The 8,312-nt window shown below is 33.3% G+C and overlaps 1 long non-coding RNA gene across 1 annotated transcript; it reads left to right on the top strand.

Annotated features, from left to right (window-relative positions):
• The first annotated feature begins 519 nt into the window (after positions 1 to 519).
• LOC131494900 (uncharacterized) lies at positions 520 to 7,533 on the top strand. Its single transcript, XR_009253633.1, has 3 exons — positions 520 to 603; positions 2,567 to 2,731; positions 7,040 to 7,533. It is a non-coding gene; the product is annotated as an uncharacterized LOC131494900 (long non-coding RNA).
• Positions 7,534 to 8,312: the final 779 nt, after the last annotated feature.

The following is an 8,312-nucleotide window of genomic DNA, read 5'->3' on the forward strand; positions in this document are numbered from 1 at the left end:
ACAGAATAAATTAACAATTTCATATTCTCTGTGTCATGGAATAATACTCTAGCTCACATCAGGAAGTTTGAGTTAAAAGTTAAAAAACATATATTTCTAATTGTAAATAACACCTGCATAATTATTAAAAATAATATAAAAATCTTAGAAAAGCAGAAAAACTTAAAGCAAATAAATTTATTAACAGATAACCAGTAATCTCAATTTTCCATTTCAATCTCCATTAACATAAACATTCTACTATGTAATTTCTCAGTAATTCTACATTAATATACTCACATGCATACAAATATATGTATATATACATATACATATATACATTTAAAAAAAAATTGTTCAGTGGTGTACATGGCTTTGTGGCCTCTAGCCATATACCATAAATACTTTACAGTGCTGATGAGAATTTTTCTATAACATGGTTTTTATTTTATATATTGTAGTACATTATATGAGTAAACTAGAATTTGCTTAAGTCATCTTGTTTTTATTTATAAGTAATTCTTATTTTCTTGCTTTTACAGAAAACATTACTAATAAATATTCCTGTTTTTGTCCACATCAATATGCATTTGTTTGGAAAATTTTTCAGAGTATTTGTCACAGGTATTTTAAGACTTTTGATACATATGACAAATTTGCTTGTTAAAAAATGTGCCAAGTTGCATTAACATTAGCAGTGTAAGTACCTGTTTTTCTAAACTCTCACCAGCACTGGGCATTACTATTTCACCTTGGCGTTTTTTTTATGCTTATTTATTTATTTTGAGAGTGAGTGAGAGAATGAGAGCAGGAGAGGGACAGAGAGGGAAAGAGAATCCCTAGCAGGCTCTGTGCTGTCAGCATAGAGACTGATGAGGGGCTCGATCTCACAAACTGTGAGATCACGATCTGAGCCGAAATCAAAGTAGAATGCTTAACCAACTGAGGCACCCAGCCATCCTTATCCATGCCAGTTTTATCAAAGCTTTAGATTAATGATACTTCTGCATTTCAATTATTTTTGCTTAAGATGAAAATAACATGCAAACATAAACTGGTGGATATAAATTCATGTGTCTACCTACACTCTTACTAACAGGATCATGTATGCTACTATTGATTGGGCAATATAAGAAAATTCTCCTAATCTTGTGACACTTTTTGTTCTGGATTATCTTTTCAAGGATATTTGTATGAGGAATAACTATTAGTTAGGGATAGGGGCTTCCTCTGGGGCAGAACGAAGGTTTGTTTGCATTCCAAGATAATAAAGAGATGCTTTGGTTTGTGGCAAAGGTTAAACAGGTTAAACAGGTTTACCTGTAGCCACTTTAAAGGAATGAAGTTTTCTAAGGTCATGATTCCTCAGCTGTGATGCAAATCCCACTGCATGCACACATCCTTCTTGGGTACCCTTCACCCAGACCTCTGGGACTTGAGTGACAATGCAAACATGAAGTTCACGGTGTGTGCTGTGTTGCAACTAATAGTCTCCTTTGTCTCTGTGCCAAGAGTCTTGTATCTTCCATCAATACCTATGAAACTGGCAGGATCACTTGTTAGCTTATAATTAGGGTAAAATCTTATGCCCTTCAGAGAAGATTTTGACACAGATCTTGACCTGAGTCTTAGGGACAGATTTGTTGGAATGAATACATACTTCTAGAAACACTTTAGGTTACACTGCAATGTTAATCAAACAATTCTGTCTTTCAGTAAGTCAGATAGCTTGGCATAGGTAGGGGGAGGAAGTGAAAAAGTAAGAGAGTTAGAGAGGAAAAAGAGAGATACTTCTATGTTTTGTGGCCATAGTTTAATACTTAGTCCTAAATCAGAAAATTTGCAACTTTTAGCCAAGTACAAGAAAATTATTCTGCACTCCCCACCCCCGCACCCCAGAAACAGATGAACCATCTTAATTCCTGTTTTAGAAAGAATACAGATAGAATTTAATCAACTGATCAGTAACTCAGATACTGGACAAAAGTGGAAATGGTCATTTTTGAATACGAACCATTGATTTTTATTAAAATGTATTACTTACAATGTATCACTTCTCTAAATTTTAGAGTCATGAATTTGTGTGAGACAAATCACCAGAACGGCTATAAACAGATGTTTAGAAAACCAAACATTAGACATATTGTTCTAGGAAACTGGATTTTTGATCTGAAGTTCGTTCTAGTATACTATAATATTGATAGGATAAAGTAACAGGTGTTTGTTTAGTATTTTAACTGATAAAATCTATTGAAAACTTACTATGGATGAAGCATCAAAGTAAATGTTTCCCCTTTTTTATCTAGAAAGCAAGTAAAGTTCTTAATACTTGCCATACCTATTTTGGTTTACTTATTTATTTTTCTCTGTTCTTTCTTTTTTCTTTTCTTTCTTTCTTTTTTTTATCTTCGCTGTTTGGTGTATTTAAAAAATGCATTGTCAGAAAGCATATTGATAAAATAAATGCTGAATTTTGTTCATCAAACTTACAATCATTTATATTTTCCCTAAACAGAAAAATAATTCAAATGATTGCTTACTTCATCAGAGGTGGTTGGCCAGATTCTCATTTCCCTTTGTATTTCAGAGACTTGTCACAAGATGCAGAGTTTCTACTGGCTTCAAAGAAAACGTTTAACATGAAAAACACAAACAGAAATAGAGAAGACTAAGAATTTGCATGTTGTGACTACCTGTTTTGTCCTACATTCTGTTTCCAGAATTAACTTAGGAATTGAAAGAACAAATAAAAGTGAGTAGTAGTTTGATTCTTACTGCTATCATTTAATATATTGTATTCTTGTGTTTATCTTTAATATTATAAATTTTCAATATGGCATCAGTTGGCATAGCATCCAGAGAAAGTATTGTACATGATATTGAAAGACATGGGTTCTGGTTTTAGGATGTCAAGGGTATGTATATAGTCTTTTAATCTCTCTGTAGGTGATTTGTAAATGTAAGGGGATAATTTCAGTGGTTATTGACATTTTAGGAAGTCACAGCACTATATGAGAATATGCAAAAAGCAATAGTGGAGTGATGGAACACACAAATACTAACGTTTTGCATGCAAATTGAGAGGGATCACGTGCATCTCTAAATCTATCAACCAATGCTAAGAAGTCCTTAATTAGATGATCCTTAAGATTCTATGATCTAAAGTTTAGTTTGACCTAACAAATCCTTGAAATACTAAATCATCGCTATTAGCGATGATAAAAATGGTTTCTGTAACTGGCAATTGTCACTATGGCCAAATGACTAAACATTGCCAAAGGCATATCTAGGATGACAAAAATAAATAATTTATCTTGTTTTGCAAGCATGGTGTAGAGAGCTAAAAGATATGTCATGTGTCCTTGATATAATCAGGAAAACTCTTCTTCATAATATTAATTTTTTTCAATATTTAGAATTTTTAACTATTTTCCAGAAATTAATAAGAGGACTAAATTTATATTAATGATGAAACAGAAAATTATCTAATATTCATGCTGCATATTGTAGAGATCTCTCTAGAATATGTGCATTATATATCACGGTGGTACTCCTATATTAATCAGACCTTTGGCATTTCCAATATTTCTGAATACACAAAAAGCTAATTTATAAAATATTCTATCAACTAGAAAGCCAATTCAAAAATATTTATTGAGGGCCTACTATGTGTAAGATATTACAATGGGTAGAGCAAAAGATACATATAAATAAAATGGAACTTTTCTCTAAAGGAACTTATACCTTATCAGAAGCAATGAAATAGACATATACACAACTGATTTCCTGAACAGAGGATTTCTGGTAATAGAGGTGTGTTATTTTTTTCTCTTGAAGAGGGATAATTAATTCCATCTGAAGGAACTGAGGAACACTCATGGGCAGCTGGTAAATGATCTGGACCATAAAGGAAGGCTGGGATATTCATTGGCAGAGATGACTAAAAGGAGAATTCCATATGGAGGGGGAGAGTAGCATGAACCAGGAACAGAGATAGGAAATCTCAGAATATTTTCAGGGAATGCTGGGTTGTCCAGCATGTGGTGGAAGCATTAAGTCTAGAAGGTAGAAAGTAAAGAAAAACATGAATGAAATCCATTCATGGCAATGTCATCTGGGTATTTGTGTTTTATTCTTTGCATAATGGGATGCTGCCAAAGGTTCTAAGGAGAACAACAGCATGGGAGCCGTACTTTTAAGTAAGATCACTGCACCAGCCTTCATACTCACATCTTTATGCACAGTGTTTAATGCTTCTGAGACTGTTTTCTCAGTTGTAAAACTGAGCTATTAATCATAACTATTCTATCATAAAGATAAGATTAAAATGATTTAGCATATGTCAAATCCTAACATAAACACAGTATCAATAAATATTATTTCCTCACCTGGAAATTTGTGTGAAAAATTACTGAAGTAAACCATTAACTAGAATTTAACTCACCTATACATAATGAGGAGCCTTTGAATCAAAGAAAATAAATCATTATCACCCTGATCTTTGTGTTCAATAATTTTTTGAAAAATTAGTAACACATAGGTGAAGTACATTTTTTTTTCTCCATGATGTATGGTGACTTTTCTCAACAAAACTCTTTTTATAAAAGAGAACATTCTATACTCTGGCTATGCTACGTAGCATTTATGCACAATGTGTTCAACTAGCATGACCATCTGTCTAGATAAATGACTCCAACTTTAGGAGATATATATATATATATATATTTGCTACAAAATCTGTAATCCAAAGTTTTACATAAAGTTCATTGAAGCAGGGAAATGACAAAATATGAATAATATAAAATAGGTTTTGGAGTTTCTAGGAAAGAAGAATAGTAGTGTACAATTCAGTGATGGTTGTACTGTTTGTACAATAAAAATATTAGAGCCCATTCTCCATCAGACATGAATGTTCCTTTACATTATAGAATTTACAATAGTATAGCTTTTATACTGTAACAGCAATCCAGCCCAAGGTAGCCAAATAAAGCCTATGTTAGCTATCTACTTTTATAACTAATTACCTTTCAAAGTGTTCATCGGCTCAAGGGAAAACAGGTGCTATCATTTCCCCTCCACAAGTTCACAGAAAAAAGCATATTTGATTCTTTTATCTTTTTGTTTTTAAAAATGTTTTATACTCTTACGACTTTTAATTTTGATGCTTTTAAAAATTGCTGTAGGGACTCCAATCCCTATAGCAAAATTGCTATAGGGAGATTTGGTGTTGCTTGATTATTGATGGTCTTTATGAACCCAACAGTGAAAAGCAAATACATAACCACAACCAAGAATGCACTTAAGTTGTGCACATTTTAATTATCAAAGAACTAACAATAAAGAGAATATACCTTTCAGGAGGCCAGCAAATAAATCTTGTTTCTTCACTATAAAAAGAGTAGCCTAAGGACTCTGCTAAAGTGAGTCTTCCCTCTGCTCCCCTTATCCCATCCCCTTGGTTTATCCCCACATGTAAAAGCGAGGCATTGCACCTACCCAAACGAACACCAGAAACCATCTCATATATTCAAACTTACATTGTTGGATGGTACCTCACCTGCAATCCAACAATGCACTCGTTGACATGAGTTACCTGCTTTGGCCAATGTACTTCACGAATTAAGAAATGTCATTATCCAAATACCACTTCATTTCTCACTATATGGACAATCTTAAAGGAATAAGAGACAATACCTTTAAGCTACATAAGAGCAGACAAAATTTAAAATATCACACAAAATAAGGAGAGAATAATTTCCATTTTCGCATATGCTTCAAAAGTTTCAGGATTTAAATTGGGGTTCAATTTAAAGGGAAAACATTCTCAAAATTACATCATTTAATCTAACTCTCCAGTCTGGAAACCAGACTTAAAAAATTATATTTATATACATATATGTGTGTGTATATATATATATATGTATATATGGTTGTATTTTGCTCATGAGATTTCTGGCATTTTGCCTGCCTCTAGAGTTAGTAATGCACAAGAGAATAATGAATCTTTTCAAAGTTGGCAGTGTAGAGTCCAATACCTGCCAGTGAACAAAAGTCCCTAGTGAAAAATTCCAACCTGGGGGTAAAAGTTCCCAAAAGACAACAGTTCATTGGCTTTGTTAAACAAGGAAATGGCCATAGGTATAGTTCCTTTTTTTCTTCATCAGCAATTAGCAGGTACTATGAAGTGAGTTTGACATAATCACTGGTACCTTATTATTTATAATTGACAAATTTTACTTATGCTATTTTTGCAAATAAATCCAGTACTAAAACCATAGCTATTTTTTAAAAACATGCCACTGGAGTAACTTAAACAATTAACTGCACTGAAACTATTTCCTTTAGTTTCTTCTAAATTTATAAATTCTCACTTGGTAGGCTTAGGTCATTCCTTTTGTGATATGTAGCAGAGAAATGGATCAAGATGTGAATCATGAAAACAAGGTTGGAACATGGAATCAAGTTCAGATTTCAATCAGAGTGTTAGTGAAAGTATAAATTGGATATCTCTGCTTTCTTAATGTATAAAACCTTTATAGATTTCCATATTCAAAATTGTCTTTGTGGTAGAATGTATGACTTTGTCAAAGAATGAAGAGCAGTGTAACTGTGAAGACATTCTTAGTAGCTGTCCATTTTTTTACGTTTATTTATTTATTTATTTATTTATTTTGAGAGAGAAAACGAAAGGGAGGGACAGAGAGAGAGGAAAAGAAGGAATCCCAAGCAGGCTCTGTGCTGTCAGCACAGGGCCCAATTCCAGGAACTGTGAGGTCATGACCTGAACTGAAATCAAGAGTCAGAGGCTTAACCAACTGAGCCAGCCAGGTGCTGGATTAGTTCACCAGTTTTAAAGGAATTCAGACCACAGTTAATCTCTATGCGGGGGGGTGGGGGAACATATCTATGTGGGAGTTAGGGAGCAGGGAAATTCCTTCTACCCTACAAAAGGGGAATCCCAAACTGAATCTTTCAATGTGCCTGAGAAGTCTTTAGTGACAGAAACAATCTGTAGCAGTCTGAGTGTTACTCTTCCTGAATCCAAATTTCTCTCTCGCAGGTTTTTGTGAATCATTTCCATTTTTAAGAAGATATGGCCAGGCAAATGTCCACATATTTCTCATCTATATTTTGACACTATGTGGATTTCCATCAAGATATAGTTTAGCTTCAAAAATGTGGTTAACTAAGAAATAGCTGGAGGCTGCTTCAATAAATCAGAAAGATCAATTTTAAGAGATATGTGCGTATAATCAAAGCTTGAAATTCACTTCTACAGGAAATCAATAAGCTATTTTAGAAGCATTGAAAAGGGATTTTACACATATATAAATAAAACTGGCATTCGTCATAATATTAAATAGACAAAAGTGACAAGAATTATGTATATTTGAGCTTTATGAAATAAATTTAATATATGCAAGATGGAGACATCTTTCTACATATTTTGAAAAACATTACTTGGTATGTTATGGGGTAAAATCCAGAGAATATATTCTTATGTGTGTATGTCTGTGTGTTTGTGAGGAGGGGAGTATATTGTGGTCATTAAGAAAAAAATTGGTGAGAGGGTATTGTGGTAAAAAAGAATCCCTTGATATTAAAAAATAATTTAAAATGTATCTTTTTGTGTCCCCTTCTTCATGTCTATTATCTTGCCATTGGGAGGTAGTCACCAATCCAAGAAACAAACATCTATTAACCATCACTCACACAAAACTAACAGTGGATGAGATGGTGATGACTGGAAGATTATAATTAGGAAAGATATTTCCCAGGGGAGACACAGGTAAAGAAAGGAGGAGGTAGCAATGATATTCGGCTGCTGCGCATTTGTACCAAGACACCCTTTGAATATATCTATTTTTAAAAAGAATGAAAATTAATACTATTTTCACTAAGTTAAGATGATAGTATTGATCCTAATTCTCCCTATGCCTCAGTCATGTTCTGCTAGACAGACACTATCAAACATCATCACTCTCAATATAGTGCTTTAATTATAGATTAACGTGTTACACCAGTGCCTTCAAATAACATCCTCCACAGGCATCCTAATGCTTAAATAACTGCCTTTGCAGTTAATTGTCTATGTGCCCCGTTATGTCTGTCCTTTAATATCTCCTCTGTGTGTGTGCGTGTTTATGCTACATTATCATTCAACATGTCCATATACTACTTTGGATAGCTTCATTTTGTATCATTTACATCAATGCACATCTTCTCTTTCCTTATATTCTCTGTCTAACATTCAAATATGTTATTAGAGATGAAAGACTGTTGAAATAAAGTATTTTGCTAACAGGAAGATTCCAGGTTAACTTAATACTAGT

The sequence above is a fragment of the Neofelis nebulosa genome, chromosome 14 (genome assembly GCF_028018385.1).
Source record: "Neofelis nebulosa isolate mNeoNeb1 chromosome 14, mNeoNeb1.pri, whole genome shotgun sequence".
NCBI classification, from domain to species: domain Eukaryota; kingdom Metazoa; phylum Chordata; class Mammalia; order Carnivora; family Felidae; genus Neofelis; species Neofelis nebulosa.